The sequence below is a fragment of the Mus caroli genome, unplaced genomic scaffold (assembly GCF_978045245.1).
Source record: "Mus caroli unplaced genomic scaffold, Mus_caroli_1 scaffold_12, whole genome shotgun sequence".
NCBI lineage: Eukaryota > Metazoa > Chordata > Mammalia > Rodentia > Muridae > Mus > Mus caroli.
In genome coordinates, this window is record NW_028227267.1 from 80,700,857 (window position 1) to 80,726,265 (window position 25,409).

The 25,409-nt window shown below is 35.1% G+C and overlaps 1 long non-coding RNA gene across 1 annotated transcript in view; it reads right to left on the reverse strand.

Moving 5' to 3' along the window:
• The window catches only part of LOC115029216 (uncharacterized), a 100,015-nt gene that overhangs the window by 72,486 nt on the left and 2,120 nt on the right, over positions 1–25,409 (reverse strand). Inside the window, exons 2-4 of the long non-coding RNA XR_003834775.2 lie at positions 4,918–4,982; positions 3,045–3,258; positions 2,826–2,948 (exon numbers count right to left, since the gene is read on the reverse strand). This is a non-coding gene — a long non-coding RNA (uncharacterized LOC115029216). The remainder of the gene's footprint in view (positions 1–2,825; positions 2,949–3,044; positions 3,259–4,917; positions 4,983–25,409) is intronic.

Below are 25,409 nucleotides of genomic sequence, written 5' to 3' on the forward strand. Positions count from 1 at the left end.
TATTGAAATGAGACTAGAACTTATCTGTGGGCACTTGGGAAGGATTTTTTTGTTTGCTCATCCTCCTAAGTCCAAATTGAGGCTATTTTTTCTTTAATAAAGGATTCCATGAACAACAATTTTAGCATGTTCTTTGCTACTTTTTCATTATTACAGACATCCTCTTTTTTTTGGGAATAACTAGTTTCAGGTAAGTAAATAAAACTATCTACATAATTTAATTAAAACAGCATATTCATATATACAGATAATACATGGTAAATTTTGTGTGATAAATTCTTCATCTTCATTACTTTACATGTGATTCAGCAACTGCAAACCCCTAAAATTATTCTCCTTAGGTTAAAAAAAAAAGAATTTTGTTGAATTGTGAATTAAGTTCATATTTTGTTGTGGTTGCTTTTAGTATAGTACCATGAAGAATTAAACTACTTACATAAATTCAATATGATAAATCAGAAAGCACATAAAATTACAAGTATGTGTCAATATTTATAATAAAAAACAAAAACCTTTCCTGTGTTAGTCCAGAAAGAAACTTGCCAGTCTGTAAAACATAAGCACAAGGCTCAGAGTATCTGTGCTGATGATGGTAAAACTGATCATGACCAAAAATTAAGACTTAAAATAGGTTTATAAAGTTAATGTTGAATTAAATGAAGTTGAACTTAGATTGAATATTATGCACAGTATTTGTAACATTAGTACACATAAAAATTATGGAACAGTTTGCTTCAGTTTTTAGAAAATTCCAGTTTGACTGCTTGCATTGTTTCAGAAGATAGGAAAGAAATGAAAAAAAAAAAGTCTTATCAACTAGGATGGGAGAGTGATTGATTGCATGCTTAATATTTAAACTGTTCTTCCATGTACACCGAATTAGCTCCCAGCGTTGATAGGGTGGCTGCCATGAATAACACTTAAACATAATAAATAATGAATTATTACTTTAGAAAGAACTGCACTATCATCATTTCTATTTGTTATCCATAGAAATTATGTTAATGATTATCATGGCTTATATTACGGTATTTAATTTGAAGTTCCTTAGTATTAGGTAATAATTTTCAGATATTAATTTATATACTAGGATATGCCATTTACAAAATAAGTGATATATAGTATATTAGTCTAGAGGATTGGTTTAAATTCATAGCACTAGCATGTATTTTACTAATACACTAATATTTTTATTTACTTGATGTCATTCATTTTGTGATGATTCATAAATGAGAAAATAGAGACTTTTACCTTTATCAATTTATGTGACCATCACAGAAATTATTATTAAGTATTTTCTCTCTAATCCAGTTTTGGCTCAATTCCAACAAACTTAGATCTATCCTGGCTATCTGGGGCTGACTTTATAGATCTTCCCATCTATATATTAGACACTGAACTAACTAGAGAGTCATAAGTTCCACTCAACATTCTAACAAACAAGTAGAACTGATGAAGCTATTCACAGAAGAGTAGGGCACCCTAATTCTATTCTTACTGAATGCTCTTTGTACTGCAATCTGATAGATACTGTAATATACACAGGAATGAAAGGAGCATCTTTGTATTCCAAATCTTAGGTTTGGGGGTAAAGAAAGGTGAATATATACATATACATATACGTATACGTACACGTACACGTACACGTACACACACACACACACACACACACATATATATATATATATATATATATATATATTGAAAATTGTATAGCCAAAAGCTGGAATGAAACCAGATGTCCCTCAACAGAGGAATGGTACAGAAAATGTGGTACATTTACACATTGGAGTACTACTCAGCTATTAAAAACAAAGAATTTATGAAATTCTTAGGTAAATGGATGGATCGGGAGAATATAATTCTGAGTGAGGTAGCCCAATCACAAAAGAACACACATGATATGCACTCACTGATAAGTGGATATTAGCCCAGAAACTTAGAATACCAAACTGTGGATACTTCGATCCTTCCTAGAAGAGGAAAGAAAATACCCATGGAAAGACTTATAGAGATAAAGTGCGGAGCTGAGAAGGAAGGAAGGACCATCCAGAGTCTGGCCCACTCTCGAGGATACATCCCATAAACAGCCACCCAACCCAGACAGTATTGCATATGCCAACAAGATTTTGATCCTGATAGAGCTGTCTCCTGTGAGGCTATGCCAGTGTCTGGCAAATGCAGAAGTGGACGCTCACAGTCATTTATTGGATGGAACTCAGGGTCCCCAGTGAAGGTGCTAGAGAAAGTACCCAAGGAGCTGAAGGAATCTGCAGCCCTATAGGAGGAACAACAACATGAACTAACCAGTACCCCCAGAGCTTGTGTCTCTAGCTGCATATGTAGCAGAGGATGGCCTAGTCGGTCATCAATGGGAGGAGAGGCCCTTGGTCTTGTGAAGATTCTATGCCCCAGTATAGGGGAATGCCAGAGCCAGGAAGCAAGAGTGGGTGGGTTGGGGAACAGGGGGAGGGTATAGGGGATTTTTGGAGAGGAAACTAGGAACGGGGATAGTATTTGAAAGGGGATAGTAAATGAGGAAAATATCTAATAAAAATAAAAAATGTGGTGTGAAATATGTATAATAAACAATTATAAGTATATTCTCTATCTTGCCTAAGAATATTTGTTCTATAATAGTAAAGAATCTCTCCAGAATTTGAAGAGATGTTTTTTAGAGTGTTTTAAAGAGATCTGAAGGGATATTGTCTATGAATGTGCTTATAAAAGCGTTGGGATGCTCTTGACAGGTCCTAGTGACATCCTGAAGACAAGTTAACTAAGATGGAAAATATAGACCATATTTAAGAAACGCTAGTGCTTACCTCAGGTGCAGACAGAAGTGTCGGATGCAGTCTGTCATCTGATCAGAGTCTATGTTACCTTTCGATTCCTCATCACTCTCAGCCTTTAAGAAGCAAAAGCTGGTCTAGATGCACATATTTCTTCTGAAATGGAATGACAACAGCCCTCTAAAGTTCATTTACACTTATTACAATCACTCTAAAGGCAAGGTCTACATTGGTAAATTAATAAATAAATACCTAATGTTCAAGCCAAACTTCCATGCTGAAAAAAATGTGATAGAGGTATCTGTTTTATTCCCAAATTCCAAAATATCCAGTAATATATAAAAGATGGAATGATGTAAAATATCACACATAATATAGAAACTTTCAACAATATCTGTTGGAAAGTTTTAATGAAGGGCAGAAATTATCCATAGCTTCTCTTTCTCTACCACACCTTCAGTATTACCTAAGAGAGGATGAGAGAATATGAACAGGTGGTTAAGTCAAGAGGCAACCACTTTACTTAGAATTGTGTGTGTGTATGTGTGTGTGTGTGTGTGTGTGTGTGTGAGTGTGTGTTATTTATGTGTTCTATGTGACAGAGATTGCCTCTGCACATTTTCCTCTATTGATACCCCATTCATTTTGGAGGCTTTGATTGTTACTTAACTGGAACACAATGATTAGCAAGACAAGCTGGCTGGTTAGTGAGCCCCTGACATCCAACACTCTCAATGCTCTCCTACCTTCCTGCCCCAAGCTGAAGTTTCAAATGCACACCACCATATTTAACTTTTCAAGAACATGAATTCAAGTCCTCATGCTTTTACAGTATGCACCTCATCTACTGAGCTGTTTCTCCAACATCCTTCCTACTGTTATTTATGTAATGAGTAGAATCATGGCACAATTAAGGGTGGGGCCCTACAGGAATCTTCAATGCTCAAATCCTGAGCTACACTACTTACAAAGTACTAAATACTTAAACAATGATAAATTTTAGTAGTCTCTTCTACCTGGCATTTGCATGTTATCACATTAAAGACAGACATTCTTAAGTGCAACGGGTAATGAACAGACATTTGCCTGCTGTAGCTAAACATGCTCTTGGCCCACTAATGACTTCCTGAAGACTATTAGAGTTTTAAATTAGCCTTCTCTTGAATTACTAGATCTGAAACATCTCTGACAAAATGATAGAGATCAAATTTTAATGAGGTTCTAATATAAGCTATTATAAATATTTCTTATGAAAGTTAATGTTTACACCATGAGAGAAAATTTTATTGAAAATTTTATGTTCATTTGTAAAATTAATGAACATATTTTGCCAATAGCAAGGAGAAAAAGGTCTTTGATCCTGTTTTGAAATCATGGCTCTTTTCATGCTCTTGACCATAAATAGTGAATATTTAATATTTAAGTTGGAATAATTTAAAATTTTTCAACTGATTTTTGGTAGTTATAATTTGCATTGGTAAGTAATAGTTGATTTATGATTTATGTCTTATGATTATGGTTATTTTTAAAGAACATTTAGTTTTTATAATTAATAATAGAGTGTAATAGAAATAATAGGATGATTTAGAAAAATAATACAAATACTACAATTTGGTTCAATTAAAATATATAACATAGACTCAAACCCTAGGGCAGAGATTTTTTTTTTAAAGATTTTATCTAATACTGTTTTATTTTTGTGACAAAATGCTTGACAAGAAACAACTTAAAAGAAATAGAAATGAATTTATATGAAAAAGAGAGAAGAGACAATCTATCATGAGATGCAAATGGCAGCAGGAAGGAAATGCTGCTGACCAGGCTACATTCTTAGTCAAGAATCACTAGTAAATAGAAACTCGGTACATTCTATAAATATTTAAATCAACCATAGAGATCCACTTTCTTCAGTAAAGTTCTAGTTCCTAGAGCTTCCACATGTCTTATAGCCACTGTCAGAAGCTGGGAACTAATCATTCAGACACATAAGCACATACAAGGGCCCTTCACATTCAAACACAGTAGGAATATTTCTCCCTCAACCTCCTAAACCAGAAGTGACTAAAAGTCATGTGGACTCACTTCAGCATACAAAGTGTACACATTTATTTTCATGGACAGCTACCTCATAGCAGTGCTTTATTCCAGATGAATCAACATTTTCTAAGAAGTATCTTTCATTGCCTGTCACTGTAAAAAAAAAAAAAAGTCAAGAAGCTGTTCTTAATTACAGGCTTTTGTGTGTATTTCCAGATAATTAATGTTCAGAACATTATTATTTAACTAATTATTTCTGAAAATAGCAGATTTCAACATATAGCATAATGCTGTACTTTCTCGGAGACACGAAAGACTAGAAAGTCAGTTGAATAAATAGAGTTTATTGAATAGTTTTGAGAATAATCTCTTTGAAAAGAACAAAATTGGGACACAGAGGAAAAAAAAGACAATTTTATGCAGGACATTTTGATCCATTAGTATTCAAGTTCGTGATCCTACTATTCTTAGACACCATGACCTTTTTATTTCCTATTCATCACATGCATTGTATCGAATATAATATATTATGACTTAATTCAAATGCATTAAACTACACAATTAGCTCTGTAATTTAATGTGTTTTCCTTCTTACCAGTTTTTCCAAAGAATTCTGAGTTTTGCATATTAAAAGTAAAGTAAATGTCCTTGAGGAAGGTTCACTAACTCCCCCTTAGTAAACATTACAAAAACAATAATTTCTTCATCAGTATGAGGAGCCAGCTCCAAAAAACCTGAAGAATATGAATTACATCTTGTCTGGGAGAAGTGGAAAAGGTTAAAATTCATCATTTTAACTGATAGGCTTTCTACAGAAAAATAAGCAAGGCAAAGAATACAAATGCTGTTTTAATTTTTAAGGTTCCTGAGTATATATTCTAAGGGAAAATATGGATTCGTTATTGGTATTGCAACCAAAGTTTTTATGAAAATTATTGATCTGGTGTTTAATTGCCCTTAATGAGATATATTTCTGCATTTAAATACATATTGAATAAAGTAGTTATGTACCTTTACTTTTTTAAACACAGGGTAACCTGTGAATAGCAATGTTAACTCCTACATGATGAGTATACTGTATTTCATGCCTGTATTAGTCTTGAATCTGTCCTTCCTGAGTTCTTCAAAGTAAAATTTTAATCTAAAGAATACAAAATTAGATTAAAGAAATAAAATTTTATTATTTTCCTGTCTTATTTTTCTTCCTTGAAAATTAATAAAATATGAAGCTATCAACATCGCCCTAATTTCACTGTAAAAAGGGAGAGAACTTAGGAGTCATGAAGTTTGCCTTTGAAATTGCTAGGTCTAGCCTTGTCACTGAAGGAACAGTGTAACCCAGTTCCTGGCCCTGGAGTAGAGCCAGCAGGGGTCTTCTGGTGTGTTGACAGTTGCTGTAGGCATAAGGATATTTGTATAATGATGTAAATGGTTTACTTTATGTTTTTCATTCAGGAATGTTCTCTCTGCCAAGTTTAAAGACTCCATGATAATCAGAAACAGCACAGTTCCAAGAAGCAAGAATGTGTCTGATGATCCTTAGCAAAAACAGTAATGCTGTGACCTTGAGGACAGCCCTGAAGGCTGTGAGAAAGAATGAAAACATGAGTTCAAGAACATATAAAATCAATGTAAGAACTGTTCTTTACTGGATTTCTCAACTAGGCAAAATATAAGGATGTAATATGAATTATATGATGGGATTCAAGGACCTGAAAGAACAGAGGCGGCTGATATTAAGGAATGAGATAAAGAGATTTAGGGAGCAGTGATCTCAGGGCAAGATCCTACTCAGCTAAGCTTACTGCTTGTGTTTGCAGTTGAACAAGGGTAGTTTGGATTTTTAATCTGGAATGAACTACAATCTAGAAACAAAGGGCACACTTGTGATCCAAACCCTAAGGCTGCAAGACACACAGGCTTTTGATCCTGATCTTGTGTAATAGTGGCCCTGAAAAGCTTAGTGCCAAGCATGGTGACATGACTTTAATCCCACCTTTAATCCCAGGGGACAAAGACAAGAAGCTCTCTGTTTACAAGGTCAGCCTGGGATAGAGAAAGTCCTAGGTGAAGAAAGTTTAGGTCCAGGCTTGGTGGTACATGCCTTTAATCCTAGCTGTAAGGAGACAGAGCCATGAAGATGTCTGAGTCTACAAAGCAAGTTCCAGGGCAGACAAGCTTAGACAGTGAAGGAGTTGGAAACAGAAAGCTGGTGATAAAGTAAGAGAGCAATGAGACCATGTTCCAGCTCCAGCAGGAAGCAGAATTTAGTTTTAGCCACCTGATTTGTCTTAAGAGTCAAGGGGCTAAAGTCATAAAATGCTGATCCATGAGGAAATCAAGAGAACCTGGTGTAAATGGTTGAATTGATATACAAATCCTAAGGAAGGAGCTTATGCAAAATAAAAGAGTGGGTTTTGGTCTGCAAGACAGAGCTGTTTTGAGCAAAGCAGAACACAGATGTCAGCTTACATCCATCATTGACTCTGAGGGCTCCTAAACAAACAGCCCTTCCTCAGGACCCTCTCCTAGGCTAAGGCTGGTATTTGGCATGAAATTAACTACTGACCATAGTTTCTGGTGTTTCCCTTAGGTTCGGTCCACGTTCTTCTCAAAGAACTCTCTAAAACCATTCACTTTTACCAAGAAAGGTTCTCATCTAACGACTAAATCCTGAATTATACTTTGTCTACAAATTAGCATTCAGGGTCTATGTATTCTACACAGACATCGCAAAGAGTTTAATTTTTTTTATGTTTTTGTCTGCTACAATCTGTATTAATATTGGCTTTCCCTAGTGGTATGGGAAACCATAGAATGGATATTTATTTAAAAGTGGTTTAATTAAATTGCCTTACAAAATTACAATATGGGTGCTCTAACAATGACCGACTCATAGCAAGAATCCCAAGAACCCAGTAGTATCTCAATCTAAAAGGCTTGGTGTCTCATCAATCACAATCTCAAACTGAAGGCATGAAGGAGAGGAGGCATTGGCCTTTACACCCAATCAGGAACTTAAGCTGAGGCCTAGTATTAAAGGATACAGCAGGGTTAGTAACAGGGTACATGAGAGTAAAGGTAAACAAACAACAAGCAAAAACACTGTCTTCTCCTTTATCTGCTCTCCCACTGGAAGCAATTGTTTACATTTAAGGTAGGCCTTCTGACTTCAAGTAATGTGATCATGAAAATTCAATGTAACAAGCATCTTTAATAGTAGATTCAAGATCTGGTAAAGTTGACAAACACAATTAACCCATCAAACACACACCCTTTCTCCAACTGGCACCCAATCCTATGACTACTCAATTTCTAAATTAAAAAAGAAAAGAACAGAATCATTACAAGCAAAGATGCCCTTGGGGATATCCACAAACTGTTCTACTCTCTTATAATAAGAATATAAAATTCCTGAAGGTAGTTATTGATGGGAGCAAGGATCTGTCCCTTAAGGGACATTAATACCAAAACAATGTTTGGAGAAAAAAAAAGGACTTTTTTACATGGTGCCAAGTGAAGCATAGATAAAAGTTAGATAAATAAAAAAGGGGATAAATGATAGAAAATTCCTCTCACATGGAGAGCTGCACAAAATCCAATGAGGTTGTGGAATTCTTTTGTGATGTAAGCAGTATAGACTTGATTTTATTCCCAGTCATTTATGTTGTACATTAGTGTGAAAAGAGCATAGAGAAAGGGGTTACATCATTGATTCTAATACCAGACAAAAATGGACTCTAACAGCTTGGATATTAAGTACTGTGGTAAAGGTGGATCTGTACAGAAGCTGAATGAATTCTCAGATGAATACTTAGGAAATGAATCCAACCCTTGTCCATTCTTACAAGGCTTCATGTTCAAAAATTGTCTCCACCTATCCACTATAATGAACAACTAATCGATTTTTCATAAAAAGACCCCATTGAATATGAAAATACCATAAAAGACAAGTTTGATATATTTGCTATAGAAATTATAAATGCAAAAATGTCTAGAGATGCAACAATTCTACCTTTAAAATTTTTTGTTAAATAGAATTCAAATAGCCTCAGTTGCCAATGCAAGTTAAGTCCTTATAACTATTTCCTTAAATTATTTTCTTTAGTACATTTTTTTGGAAAAGATACAGCTAAAATAAAATTTTAAAAACTCATATTAAATAAAAAGAAAATGTTTATAGATGGTTTTGTGGATTAGTATTGGGTTGTCATAGGTTTTCTTCCAATTTTAAAATTTAACTTCACTAACACTGAGTAACTGGCTAGGTTTCCAGTACCAGGAGTTCTCCCTATTCTTGAGTGGATCTTAAGTCCAATAAGAGTTCTTACCCACTGATAAAAATAGTATTTACCTATCATCTAAGACATTTCTCATTGCAACATATGAAAACAACTACAAAACAAACAAATAAACAAAACACCACAAACAAACAAAATGCAGAGTTACGGGGCTTAGTCCTAAAGAATAGATCTAAAAACAAAAACAAAACAAACAAACAAATACCACTTTGGCACCTTTAAAGAACCAGTTGTCCAGGAAGTTTGCTGTAAGCTTGTTTTCTAAGTAATATCAAAAGCTATACTCCTAATGTTTCCCCAACAAAACCACCCAAATATGAGCCGAGCAAACATGGCACCAATGAATATGCCAAACCATAAGAGAAAATACCCTTGAGGCCTCAGCCTTACACAAATAACTTTAGACAATGGAGGAAAAGCAGGACAAACATGCCAATTAATTGTCTAGCACCAAATGGGCAGCCCTGAAAATATATATGCAACAAACATATAGATTGAACAAGCTAAATTTAGGAATATACGTGTGTGTGTGTGTGTGTGTGTGTGTGAGTGTGTGTGTGTGTGTGTGTATGTGAATTTATATGCATTAATTATATTAAGTAGTGAAAAAGAGGTCATGCCATGAATTTCAAGGAGAGTGGGAGGTTTAAATGGAAGTGATGGGGGAGATTATTATTAGATAATAATTCTATTATAATTTTATTAATTAAAACTTAATAAAAACTTTTAGAAGACATTTTGGTTGATTATAGACAGCACATTTTAGCTGAACAGAGTCTACAGATGATGAAATGATGACCAAATCAATGAAAAAATATTCCATTTTTTCAGAGCTTAATATTTTTTGTGCATGCAATCAAGTGTTTTTAAAGTTTATTTTTATTACTTCTATGTTCGTTCATTTCCCTCATCTGCATAGTGCACACTGCCATGAAGTCACAGGCATGATGACATCCATTTTCAGGCTAATTAGCTTTATTCTGTTCACAGACCATAGCCCTAACCTAAGGTAAATTGTACTAAAAATAAGTGTCTTCTATTATAACGCAGCCAGGACTTGAATATATGTGAATCTTTCATCACAACTAAAGAGAATCTCCATACCTTCATGTGTTTAGATGTAGTAACTGCAGTATCAAAGCACATTTTATATAAATGTAGCACATCATTATAAAATAAACTTCGTTGGTACACGGCAATATTTTTTCTCAGATTATGTTTTTTTAAAGGATTAGTTCACTGGTATCAAAATCACTCTGAATCCTTTTAATATTTGTATAAATTCTTGTATTCACAGAAATGAGCAGCCGTTTTTTACTACAGGTATATTATCTTCATCCAGAGTTCTTCGAAAGTGTTTTTAACTTACATTTTATTCTCAATGAATCCACAATTGAAATTATTGTTTAAACTTCTAGGTCAATCTCTTTTTTAGCATTGAATTTGTTGGACGGTCTAGAGCTAAAGCCATGGTGTGAGTTAGGTTTATGATTCCCAGTGGGTGTGGAGCACTTAGAACTGCACATATACCTTTCACCATGAGTTAGGTCCTAAAAGTGTGACTGCACATATAAAAACACCTTATAAATCATCACAATTAACAACCGTCAAACTGTCCATCCAAAGCAACTGGCTTGGCGTGCCATCTGTTATTTTTCCTTCAAAACCCTCTAGTCTGTTTATCTAAGGCAGCTATTAACATTTAAAATGATGTTCCTTTTTAAGATGTGTGATGGGCTGATGCAGTAAAGCTTTTTGTTTTAATTATCAAGAATTTCTATGCTGCAATATAATTTTTGTGGTACTCAGGGCCCTTTACAAATCAAAAAGAATCCAACTAAAACAGTAATTAATGTCAAATGACTAGTCACAAAAGGCCCCATTTAATTAAAAAGTTCTAATCTTTGATTACACCTCATCATATATTCTACTGATTGCAAACTCTTGTCTGAAAAACGGGAATAATACTGGGGACATTGTCTATTATCTCTCTAAAATGATACCTGAATATTACACGAAGTGGCTCTGAGGTACTGAGAAGCTGAACAATCATCCTGTCATATTTTTATTAGTTATTTTTTCGTTTGCCATTAAATTTAAAGACATCTGTAGTATAAATTAAAAAAATTAAAATTCACTAAGAATTAAGTCTATTACTAAGAATACTGTTTTGCTGTTTTTCTTAGAGTTGAATTTAAAGAATAATTTTATGCTTATGGAATCAATAAAGATAAGTCAGAAAAATGAAATCTCTGGCCAACTCATCATGATACATCTTGGGATTATAATTAGAATTAATAATTGGGTATAGTGGCATAAGCCTTTAATCCTAGCACCCAGCAACTAGCACCCTGAGGCCAGTATGGTCTACAGAGCATGCAAGTACCAGGACAGCCAGAGTTACTCATAGAAACCCTGTTTTGAGAAGAACAAATAATAATATAATTGATAATATTAATAATAATAAAAATAAAACTTTAAATATGACTTTGCCTTCAATCTCAATATTTGAAAGACAGAATCAGAAGGATCTCTGAGTTTGAGGCCAACTTGGATTCCAGGACAACCACAGCTCCTCGGAGACAACCTGTTTAGGAAAGCAAACAAACAGAATGGATAGATAGATAGATAGATAGATAGATAGATAGATAGATAGATAGATAGATAGATAGATAGATAGATATACAGACAGTCAGACAGGTCTATAAATAGAATAACAAATTTTCTTTAACTCTCATTCTCCAATGTGTACAGATTCTACAGAATGGAAGTCACTATTGAGTTCCATTATACTTATTTTATGTTATTATCAGATTTTAATATTTAATCAAGGGATGTTAATCTCTTATTCTCTTAGGTTACAAAACAAAGGTATACTCCTAAATGGACATGAAAACAGAAACTTGTATCTTTTGAAGTTTATAGAGCCATGTGATGTTCTCTATTTCAGTGGAAAGAATTTAGACCAGATATGGTACAATAACATGACAATCAAATGTTAATACTACTAAACACAGAGTGAATAGATTTTGTTAACTCAGTGCAGCACACTTTAAAATTATTTTTATCTATAACTCACAGATTTTAGCCTTATCTCAGTCATTGTTCAACTGTAACCTGTGTTAATCTGATTAATATGACATGGTATGTCCAACAGAAAGAATAAAGCACTTATTTAAGAAAAAACTGGAAAATTGGTAACAAGTATTCAGCGCCTGCTGCTTCCTATGCATGGCACTGTATTATGTAACCATTTCCCTTAATCTTCCAAATATATCATTCACTGGATCATGATTTCAATGAAAAACTTATGCGGCATATTTATAACAGAATATCTGTACAATAGAATATGTTAATTTTGTGATTATACTGACTAAAACCATATAAAATGCAACAAAAATATTTTAACAGCAAATGCTCTTGCTTACAACAATTTAGTATTTCATAGATTGGTTTTAATACTAAGATAAAGCTAATGAATACAAGAAAGGACTTAAGGAGTTGAAGGGGTTTGCAAACCCATAGGAAGAACAACAATATCAACCAATCAGAGCTCCCCCCCTCCCCCAGAACTCCCAGGGACTAAACCACCAACCATAGAATACACATGGAGGGACTCATGGCCCCAGCCACCAATGTAGCAGAGGATGGCCTTGTCAGGCCTCAATGGAGAAGAGGCCCTTGGTACTGTGCAGGCTGGATGCCCCATTGTAGGGGAATGCCAGGGCGGGGAGGCAGGAGTGGGTAGGTGGGTAGGGAAGCAGCCTCATAGAAGCAGAGGGGGGGAGGAGATTGAAGAAAATATTTAAAAATATTATTAAAAATAATATTTTCTTCAATCTTTACAATAAGAAACATGGTTGATTATATGACACAGAACATCTTAAAGATTAGCATCAAATCATTTATATGTATGACTTATTTGTAAAAGAACTGTGATAGAATTGGTGGAACTATTCAATAACAAATGGAATTAACTTCATGAGAATAATTGAAACAATAAAACATGTTAAAAAGAATATTATAAAATGTTCCCAACTTTTGTTTAATCATCAAAGGCGTCTAAATTTTGTTATTTCATCTAGCTATATCCTTGTATTGGATATATACTTTTGTCATTAATACCTAACAAAAATCTTGTTCAAAGAGAGGTTTTATGGGAGTTCCCTAATTGAGTTGTTGCAATCCATCAAGTCAACAAAAACGTGGTGGTTGAAGTTGACTCGGAATATGGCAATAAGAATGTATCACATTTGCTACATCCCAGTTGGAAGCTATTGGAACCCTTGTGGCCACTATACTGTCAAAAGTACCTCTCAGTGATCCACTTTCAGTGAGGTCCCAACTCCTATTTCTTTCTTTCTTATTTTTAACAGTGTATTTTCTTTTATTTTTATTAGATATTTTATTTGCATTTCAAATATTATCCCCTTTCCTAGTTTCCCCTCAAAAAATCCCCCATCCCCTCCTCCCCCATCACCCAACTCACCAACCCACCCATTCCTGCTTCCTGGCCCTGGCATTCCACTATAGTGGGGCATAGAACCTTCACAGGACCAAGGGCCTCTCCTCCCATTGATGGCCAACTAGGCCATTCTCTGCTACATATGCTGCTGGAGCCATGAGTCCCACAATGTGTTTTCTTTGATTGGTGGTTTAGTCCCAGGGAGCTCTGGGGATACAGGAAAGAAATCAGGAGCCATAGATGCAAGCATCACCAACTCCTATTTCTTTCCATAATATCTAAACAATTCCACTAACTGGGTACAGGTTTTCAAACATATGAGATTGTGGATCACAGGCGCTTTTCACCAAACTATAACTGTCCTTTGTATAGCAGTACAGCCAATACACAGCTGTACTGGCTGGTTTTGTATCGACTTAACACAAGTTAGAGTCATTAGAGAGGAAGGAACTTCAATTGAGGAAATGTCTCTATGAGATCAGCTGCAAAGCACTTTCTCAAATAATGATCAATAGGGATGGGTCCAGTCCACTGTATGTGGTGCTTTCCCTGGGCTGGTGGTCCTAAGTTCTATAAGAAAGCAGGATGAGAAAGTCACACAGAGAAGCCAATAGCATCCTCCTCCTTGGTCTATGCTCCTGCCTCCAGGTTCTTGCCCTGCTTGAGTTCCTGTCCCGATTTCCTTCAATGACAGAATGTGATGTGGAAGTATGAGCTGAATAAATCCTCTCCTTCCAGTTTGATTTTTGGTCATGGTGTTTCTGTCACAACAATAGAAACCCTAACGGAGTAGCACTTTAAAATGTATAATACTAAATGTATTACAGTCAATTTTCATCTACAGTTGTCTCTGTGATTCTTAAATATTTCTATGTGTTCTCTTTATTGTTATAAATGCCATTTGCAGAATATTATTTCCCTAACTTTTAGTTGAATATACCTATTTGGTAATAAATACTCATATTTGACATAGCCCGTTAATTTTTTTCCACGTAAATTTCATGAGAATACTTCTTGAGATGTATAAATAGGTTTTCAGTTTTTAAATTTAAATATTTAAAAATAAGGCATTACCATTAATATATATGTATATGTAATATATACAAGTAAAGGAGTCAGTTACATGTGACAATATGTCTATTGTCACATTAAATCCTTCATACCCATTCTAAAGAACAATGTTCTGGTACAAAATGACATGATGGGTGTCTCACTATGGAGAAAATGTTTCATAACTTTATGTGGTTTTGTTGGCAATCCCTTCTAATAAATAGGTAATGCTTAGTGTCAGGTATGGTGCATATACCTTTAATCTCAGCTTTCAGAAATAAAAATCAGGCAGATATTTCTGTGTTCAAGAGCAATCTGGTCTCTATATGGAGTTCCAACAAGGGCCATATATTGCCACACTGTCAAAGAAAGAGTAAGCTCTGAATGAACTACATTTTGAAAATATAATATTAATGATTTATATCAATACATTCAAATTATAAGACTAATATAAATTATTAAAATTTATTCTGCATCCTAAATCATCAGAAATTGAACAATTAATTTTGTGATGTATAACAAGAGAGAAATATTCAAAAATTATTTTAACTTTGTTTTTAATTCAATATGATTTCTAAAAAATTTCTCCACAAACTACAAAAAAATACCCAAGTATTCATTCATATTTTTCAATAAGTAGAATGTTTGTTAACTAGACTAATTTTGATCATGCATCTATTATTCAGTCAGACAAATGTGAATGTTAGCTGTATATGCCTTGAGTAACTATCAAAATAATGTGCAAAAATTACCTTTAATACCATCAGAGAAACGTGTTGCAGAACACATAGAAATGCCCTTCCCATATTGAAAAGGCATGTCAATTTCTTCTGCCAAAATCATGCAATTGGCAGCAGAACATTGCTACTAATTGGTATGTGTGTTCCTCCAAGAAGTGAGAATTCTAACCTTGTATTTGACAGATGTTTGTGTAAAATGTCATGTGATATTTTGAGAGTGTGCCTTTGCTCGTTATAATTTTGTCTCTGTTGTCACACACTGAGAAGGAAATAACCAAAACAAAACCAAACAAAACAGATGAAAATTATTAGGTATTTACAATTAAACATACATATCAGAAACAAGACAGTTTCAAATATATAAAACACTGGATGGATCAATAAAAACATTAACCCAGAAAGCACATTTCTTAACATTTTAAACACTCTTGTTTTAATGATCACCAGGGTAATCAAGATCAGCCAATACAAGTACATTGGATTGAAGGGGAAGCTCAGTAGTAAAGTGGTCACCTGATTGTTCCTGCAGCCTGGGTTCAGTCCTCAGTGGGGGCGCGCGTGTGTGTGTGTGTGGGGGGGGGGAGGTTGTGAGGAAGGGGAAAGAAACAAATAAATACTTAATATATAAATTACTGTATCTTTTATGTTTTAACTTTTATGAGGTTATTGTTACATCTTTTATATGTTCACACTAACTGTATTTGTAATGATGTAGCTACAAATGACTAATAAAATAATTGTTTAGAATATTTGAAAAGTTCTCTATTATCAGATCTCCACAAATGTGGATAGGAAATAATGATATTTTGTTAGCATTTCTGAGAAGTGAATAAATGTGTGTGTGTGTGTGTGTGTGTGTGTGTGTGTGTGAAGTTAGCTAACTTGTCTTTAAAATTAGACAAAAGCCTATGAAATCACTCTTACTTTGAACAGCTCACCTATGTGTTATCCCAAGATCATGAGAAAAATTTAGGTCCTGTTATGAATGCCAGGGACCTCTGGGCTGACAATGCTCCTCCAAGAGCCAAAGACCATTCCATAAATATTCCAACACTAGGCATGAGAAGCTCTCTTTTGCATTCTTGTTTTAGGTTGTCCAAGAAACTCTCAAAACATTATCAGCTATCACTACTGTTCTTGGTTATACATGGGACAAGCAAGGTAAACACCTATTGCTGAAGACACCATGTATTTCAACTATAATCCTAAAAGTTCAATGGAGCAGTGACGAACAGCTCAGTAATTGCATTTAAGACCTGCTCAACAGGAAAGAAATTATGCCAGGTATGGAAACTTAGTCAACTATCCAGGGCTAGTGAAGTCATGAAATTTAGACCAGTACCTCCATCCACATGCTTCGAGGCATGCGAAACCCAACTGACTGCCTGCAGATAGGTTTCAGTTTGACATATGTGAAGATACCTGTGACAATGAATTTTTTCAACTATCATTCTTCAACAAGGAAAACATCATTTTGTTTTAATCTAATTGATGATCGTAAGTAACTCATGAGGTATTAGACATAACATACCAAGCACACACACCCATTTGTTGTATTTACAGAAATAAAGGTGGGAAGTTTAACAAATAACTTCTTGAGCATGTTAAGCCACAACATACTAAATCATAGCTTTTGTTCTATATACACATAAATTAATTAATTCATTTATTTCTCATTACTTGTTTTCCCAACACTGTGTTTAGAGAAGCATTATTCATAGGTTTAGTGCAAGCATGCTATTATTCTACCCGAGGTGATGGTTTATTTACTCTTCATCTAATTGTTGGAAACAAGAAAAAGGAAAAAGCAATCAGTTACTTGTGAAACTCTATAATTTCAGAGATCCAAGAAACTTCAGTGAAATAAAGAATTCCCTTTCCTCTAGCTGTGCTGCCTTGTCTGGCCTCAGCGAGAGAGGATGCACCTAGTCCTAGTTCTGCTGCAACTTGATGTACCAGGACAGGTTGGTACACATGGAAGGGGCCTTCCCTTGTCTGACAAGGAGAAGTGACTGACAGGAAGGGGGGGACAGTGTGAGGGTGAAACCATGAGGAGAAGAGGGAGGGGGCTGCCCTCAGGCTGTAAAGTGAATACAAATAAATTAATGGGGGCGGGGGACAAAGTAAACTGAGCAAGCCATGAGGGATTAATCCAGGAAGCAGCAGAGTTCTGACTTGGTTTTTCCTTTGTTGATGGACTGTAGCACAGAAGTCTATAATAAATAAACCCTTTCCTTTTTAAGTTTGTTTTGGCCAGGGTTTTATCACAGAAATTGGTGCCTGGAGTGCATCCCCCCACTACCCTCCCCCCAGAGTGCACTCTTCTATTTGTTCCAGTACAAACTGAAAGGCTTCTCCTTCACTGTGCCCATTCCCTTAATGAATACATCTCTTTCGCACAAGCCTGAATTCAGCATTTAAGTTCCTAGTGCTCCTTTTCTCTCCATACTGTAGGTTTGATTTTCTTTCTTTTTTTTTTTATCTTTTTCATTAATGATCTGTATAAGCATTATCAGTAATAGATGATATATAGTCAAACTAATGCTGTCTTGAAATGTCTTCCACAAAAAAAGGAGAAAAAAATGATAAATTTTCAATTTAGCCATGGAAAAGTTTTTAGGAAGGATAGAAAGCATCCAGATGCTTTTCCAAAATATCAGACAAATGGCATCTAGTGCAGTTGCTAATGAAACCTTTTGAGCTGGAGCCTCTACATTTTACATTGTTCATAGTGTTATTCTCATCTAGGCTCCTATTAGAATGTAGCATTAATCTGTGCTTAGAGCAATCAACCACTTTTCCATTCTAAAGTTTCAAATCCTTTTGAATTAAAACAAAACGAAACAAAAAACCAAAAAAAGAAAAAGAAAGGAAGGAAGGAAGGAAGGAAGGAAGGAAGGAAGGAAGGAAGGAAGAAAAAAGAAAGAAAGAAAGAAAGAAAGAAAGAAAGAAAGAAAGAAAGAAAGAAAGAAAGAAAGAAAGAAAGACTAACAGTAATATGGTTATTTTTCTTTGCAGAAATATTTCATTCCCACGTGGGCAGTGGTGGCGCACTCCTTTAATCCAGGCAGAGTCAGGCAGATTTCTTAGTTTGAGGCCAGCCTGGTCTACAGAATGAGTTCCAGGACAGCAAGGACTACACATAGAAACCCTGTCTCTGAAAACACAAAACAAAACAAAACAAAACAAAACAAAACAAAACAAAACAAAACAAAACAAAACAAAACAGAGCAAAAACTGAAAAAAAGAAAATAGTTCGTTCCCTTGTACCAAGTTCGATATGAATGACTTTTCATTTGTCTGAAATAAATACCCTGACTCCAATGACCTAGACAGCTTATAGGTGAGTTTATTTTGGCTTATACTTCCAGAAGTATGAATTCCCTATCGTATGAAAGCACGGCAAATAGAGGGAGCCATCATGTCCGGAGAAGAGAGCTGAGAAGCCGTATCTTCATCCACAGCTCAAAGCAGAGAGAACAAACTGGAAACTTAACCCTCACTCCGACTGACATTCTTTCTCCAGTGTGGCTGCGCCACCTCTCCCCAAAACATTATCCTTTAGGGACCAAGTGTTCAAAGGACCAAGCCAAGGAGATTAATTCCTCATTAAAACCCACCACACTGGCTTTAATTTTCATAAAGATTTACTGCTATTTCTATGTTAATTCCACAGCATAGGAGATATCTGACCTTTATAACCTATTTTCTGCCGTGATGCATTTAACTCTTCATCTCCACAAAGCAAGATCACAGCCTTCATATTTCGGTCAGATTTAAACAAAAGCGAGAACACAGACCTCTGCATACTTTCTAGAACTACCATTAGAAGAACCACCCTATTCCCCAACCCCAGCCACAATCTTTTTTATTTAATAATTTCATATCATGTCTATTGTCCCACATATTCCCTGGGAAGCGTTTCCAGGGATTTAAGATTTTACAAATATGCATATCTATAAACTTAAATTGCCATTCATTCTTCTAGCATGTCACTGATGGTCTCATCATAGTCATGGCCAGTTTTCTTTTCTTTTTTGTTTTTGTAGCAAGATTTGAGATGAGAAAAAGAGAGGGAATAAGTATATTTTCACATACACAGTTTTAAATGAAGAGAGGGACTTGGGTGCCAATTGATGTCATAATCTTTTCTTTATGTATAGATTGGCTTAAAGTGATGTACTTAGGTTTCCTTTTTTAAGCTTAAAAGAAGTTCATTACATTTTGTGTGTATTGGTGTTTTGTCTGTGTGTATGTTTGTGCATCACACATTCCCACAACGGGCCAGAAAAGGGCATTGGCCCCTGGAACTGGAATTACAGACAGTTCTGAGCCATCATGTGGGTTCTGAGATATGAACCCAAGTCCTCTGGAAGAGAAGCCACTGTTCTTAACATCTGTACCATCTCTCTAGCTCCTTTTATAATTTTTTCTTCCTACCTTAATTCATTTGGTGTGAATAACTTTTAAGAAACTCAACGTGCTTCAAAATGTGGAGCCTGTGTGTTAAGATGACTTCCATCCACTGACTTTTTTTTTTATTACATCTTTTCCTCAATTATATTTCCAATGCTATCCCAAAAGTCCCCCATATCCTCCCCCCTAATTCCCTACCCACCCATTCCCATTTTTTTGGCCCTGGCGTTCCCCTGTACTGGGGCATATAAAGTTTGCATGTCCAATGGGCCTCTCTTTACAGTGATGGCCGACTAGGCCATCTTTTGATACATATGCAGCTAAATTCAAGAGCTCCGGGGTACTGGTTAGTTCATAATGTTGTTTCACCCATAGGGTTGCGGATCCCTTCAGCTCCTTGGGTACTTTCTCCAGCTCCTCCATTGGGGGCCCTGTGATCCATTCACCAGCTGACTGTGAGCATCCACTTCTGTGTTTGCCAGGCCCCGGCATAGTCTCACAAGAGACAGCTATATCTGGGTCCTTTCAGCAAAATCTTGCTAGTGAACGCAATGGTGTCAGCGTTTGGATCCTGATCATGGGATGGATCTCTGGATACGGCAGTCTCTAGATGGTCCATCCTTTCGTCACAGCTCCAAACTTTGTCTCTGTAACTCCTTCCATGGGTGTTCTGTTTCCAATTCTAAGGAGGGGCATAGTGTCCACACTTCAGTCTTCATTTTTCTTGAGTTTCATGTGTTTAGCAAACTGTATCTTATATCTTGGGTATCCTAAGTTTTGGGCTAATATCCACTTATCAGTGAATACATATTGTGTGAGTTCCTTTGTGATTATGTTACCTCACTCAATGTTGAAACACAAAATAAACTTCTGTTGTAGAATATTTTTTAATCCGAATCTGGGGTTTCTATTCTACCTTTAAATATTTGGTTCCCGGATAAGACACAACCTTTAATATATTTACAATAAGCCTTATTCAGCACAAGAGCTGGGCAGATATCTATCCTCTATGTTATTATGTCTATTTGCAGCCAATAATCCCATTATATAATTTGTCATGTTTCATCTGGGCTGGTCATAACTGCAATTAGTCAGCCACATGGCAATTGTTTTAAGGTTCTTACTTCATTGCTTTTCCTTTTTTCACCTTCTTCTGTCCCTTCGTGGTCTCCTCAGACCCCAAGCCCAGGTACCCAAGACCCTGTCTTTCTTTTGTCCATTTATTGGCTGTAGGCATCTTTATTCACCAATCATGGGTAACTTGAGGGACAAGGCTTCATAGAATCACTTGGTTATGTCACTTGAGTATGTACAGATTCTGTTACCCCTGAAGGCAACCAGGTCTTGGGGCCCAATATTTAGCATTACAACATAAGCAGAAGATCAAATCTCAACAAACTTCTCAATTTTTATGATCGATTATATTCTTGTCTTGCCTGTTCCCATCAGCTAGCAGAGCCCTTCCTTACTAACTAAAGAGAATCATGGGGTCATTGTTTCACCAGTGTGAGGAAGAAAGGTCTCTATGTCTCAACTGTCATGCTGATGCAACTGCTACCTCTGACTAAGAAGTGGAAAGCCTGCGTGCTAGGCAAGCTCGTACTTTACTCATGTATGTCACATAGCTGCTAATTTATTATATTTCCTACTGCTGAGGACGTTTCTGGTTCTAAATATTAGAAAATAAAACTGAAATGTGTAATCCTTTGTTACATACTTCCTCTAGTGACATGCATTATACAAACTTTTCTCTCTTAGGATTTTGATATTAGGAGAACAAAGATGTTAGTCACTACATACATACATACATACATACATACATACATACTTACTTACATACTTACCTACTTATTTGTGTAGCCAACACTGGCCTAGAAGCCATGGTAACCTTCCTGCCTTCATAACCCACTTGAGTGATGGAATTATAGGTAAAAGTCAACACAATGGTTTAAAGATAGTTTTAGATAATTTCCCAATTATGCTCATCAAGAATATGTGTTTCTTACAGTGTTTTTGAATATATTTGCATAGTTTAAATTATAGATCTCTATCAAATATATTAGGAAGGGGTTCTGTAGCCGTCTGTGGCTTCCTGAATAGGTCACTGTCACAAACAGGTTTAATTACCACTGCTCTCAATATGCTTTCAAAAGAGTATAAATTCATGATTGTACCAATGTCCAAGTTGTGTAATAAATGTTAAACTCTTGGATTTTCATGGACTTCTGTGATTACTATGCCTTCAGGAAAGGGAAAATAGATCACCCAGGCTCATCTAACTATAGTCACTATGTGTCTAAATTTAATCTGTATTGTTTTGAGAAGAATGGCCAACACAACTTTCTTCAGTAAGTTTACAATCAAACATACATTCCAACTTTCTTGATTAATATTTAAATTACAGTTGTCACATACCAAGATTCTATGCATCATTTGAATGACAAATAAAGATATCTCACTTATTTTTTTAAATAAGAATTTAAGCTCTTCAGTGCTTAATTAAAATTGGAGGTCATTCCATTTCTATCAGTATGGGTAATTTGTGGATGGCTTATGCCCTTTTCCCTAGATATTACTAGGTATTCTCATTCAAAAAGATAGGACAATCTTCAAGTATCTGAGTTCAGAAGCTCCAAAAAAAAAAAAAAATCAATTCACCTAGTGAATTTTAATGATGTTTCATTTCATTGATTTTTTTTTTAATTTAATACGATTTCAAAAATATCACTCAGAAAAACTCAGAGTATTTTCCTGACTATGGACAGGGAGAAGCCTATATAGAGGTGCTTTACTTAAAGCAAAAGTATGCTGTGTCCTGAGTAACAGACTAAAGCTGTTTGACAGCAGTTGGTTTGTAACTGAAATGTTTCTAGCCTTTTTAAAGATGAGAGGAAATAATATTCATAGCTCACTGGAAGAGGAATTTACATAAGGAGGCCATAATTACCCAAGTAAGACCTTGTCACAGAAACTTGGGAAGGTTAACGATTATAATGATAATTAAAATGCAGAGGATTTGTAGAGCACTTATTTGTTTTCCTGAGAGCTCAGCTACTTCTAGCGTATTCTTCTCATTGATCTCACTATGATAGCTATCTAACAAGCAGGCTAACTATCTTAGAATAATGGCTAGAAACGTGTGAACGGCTAGAACCATTACTGATCATAAGCATCTGGTGTCAGCCACACCTGAAAGGCGGAACCTCCTGTGACACAGCGGTTTGAAGCATCTTTTCAGGTCACCAGTGTAAAACTGACTCTGAGGAAAGAGTGCCACCTACTGAATTGAACTTCCCAGGTCCCCTCCAAGGGCTGGTTTCCCAGCCTCAGTCAGCACTGCCCTAACATGTGTAACTCTAAAAAATAATGAGATTGCTGTGCAGTGCGTGAAATCAAAATACTATCTTTTTCCCCCCCGGTGTCAACCAATTTAATGATCTAGCAGGCACATCTATAAATTAACTATTTCACTCATAAGCTCTGCATTTCACAAAGCAATATAAAAATATTAAATAAATCTAATTTTCCTAATGCTGTAAATTTTCCAAATACGCGAATGTCTATCAAACTGACCACAAGGGGGAGCCAGTATGCAACTTCTTATGGGGCATGAGTGTTGAGATATGGAATTAGTGTAACTTGCTCTTTTTTGGCTGGCAAGACAAAATAAATAAATAAATAAATAAATATGATATTTGTAATCTGTTGGGATGAAAGTAATGTTACATTATGTTAATGTTAATGTACACAATTTAACCTAAATCCCCTTTTAATATGTATTAGTAGATTTGGCATGGGGTTTCTCCACATCAAATAATATATTAATATGCATTTTAAAACGTGGCAGCTTATTTTATGAACGTAACATAAACATATTCACACTCACCTGTATTCACATGCACACTTATACCCACACACATACACACACAAAACTACTTCATACTAAAGAGCATTTAACTGTAAATTTTAAATAAAGAAATTTCATGTTTAAATTTTAAATTAGTCTCTAAAACTCAGAATATTCCTCCTAAGATGCATTAGGGTACTTCAGTTGACCATTGATTATTCATTTACCAATATTTCTTCTTACCTATACATTTTATAATTTACTGGAAATGTACAGATGCTGGTTTTAAGTTTACTTCATTCCTTTTGTGAATTGTGAATGAATTCCTCACAGGTTTAGTTTGCATGTCTTCGTTGAGTTAACCCTGTAGTTCCATTGTTAACATTGTAGTAAGGACCATACATATACCTGAATATGCTATCATATTGTAACATACTCTAACAGAAATATTATTCAGAAGAAAATTGAAAGTTTCCTAATAGTGTTTTTTTTCATAATTTTAATAAAAAGTGGACAAGTTTCATATTTAATTTGCATTACTAATTTTATATATACTATGCATTTAGAATGTATTGAGAATGAGAGAATTATTTTAAAATATTTAAATTATAAAACATTTTTCCTGAAGCATAAAATTTACATTTAATTTACATTGCTCTATCTAATTTATATTCATCATTGAGGAAGGAGAAAGACTTGGTAGTAGTGTGGTTTCATCACTGGTTAGAAGACAGTGCTCTGACTAAAGTCAGCAAACAGTCAACAATAGTATAAGATGGGAGCCATAGATGTCTTTAAAAGAGGAGAGGCACTAGCTATAAACACAATACTTCGTGCTTTTGAGAATTTGAATTTGATATGGTTCTGGTTTCCTGGTATTTAAGCCTTACGCTATTAAATTTGGTTTGAAATGTTTCATACAAAATTTACTGCACAAAACCAGATAATGAAATGATAAAGACAGAAATATAAGAATGTTTTTTTCAATCATGTAAGTAATGGCTGTACAGAAAATGGCAGCTTCTTTTCCTTAAGAGGTATACATTATTAAGTTTAAGATTATAGCAAAGCAGGATAAATTACAGGAGACTTATATAGCAGTGATCCTGGCTTCAGGAATAAACTCTTGAAACTATATCTAAAACACATAATTATGCATTCTTAAAGAGTGTCTCTGAGCTGAAGTTACATAAATTATATAAACTTCCATGAAGACCTATTTTGAGATGTTTCCTTAATTCTGTGAAGTCAATTATGAGCCCGACATAGCAGTATTTGCTCCTCTTTAATAGCCTGTAAAATTAACCTGCAATGCTTAAAGTAATTCCAATGCATCCATCAATTTACCTTTAAACTCAACTTACCCATCCTATTTTATTAATAAATCAAATGTTAAGTTCTCAGTGAGTGGTCCCACATAGATTCTAACTAAGCAAACTAGATCTTGAGATGGTCAGAATATATGAATTTACATAGAGAAGGGTAACATGTTGGATTAGAGTTGAATCTGGTTTGAAACTACAAACACTGATTATCAACCCAGCTGTTCTTGAAAACTCTGACATTGCTTTAGTATATGCAGGTCATGACAGACTTCTGAACTCCTTGGCTTGGTGGCGTATGTGACACGGCCTTTCATGCGACAAAGCCTTGATACTTTTGAACTACCTAATATACTTACATCATCATCTTTTCTATTCCAGTGGAGCTCGATAGTTTTAAGATAATGAATAAGAAAATTTTAAATAAATATAATGTGAA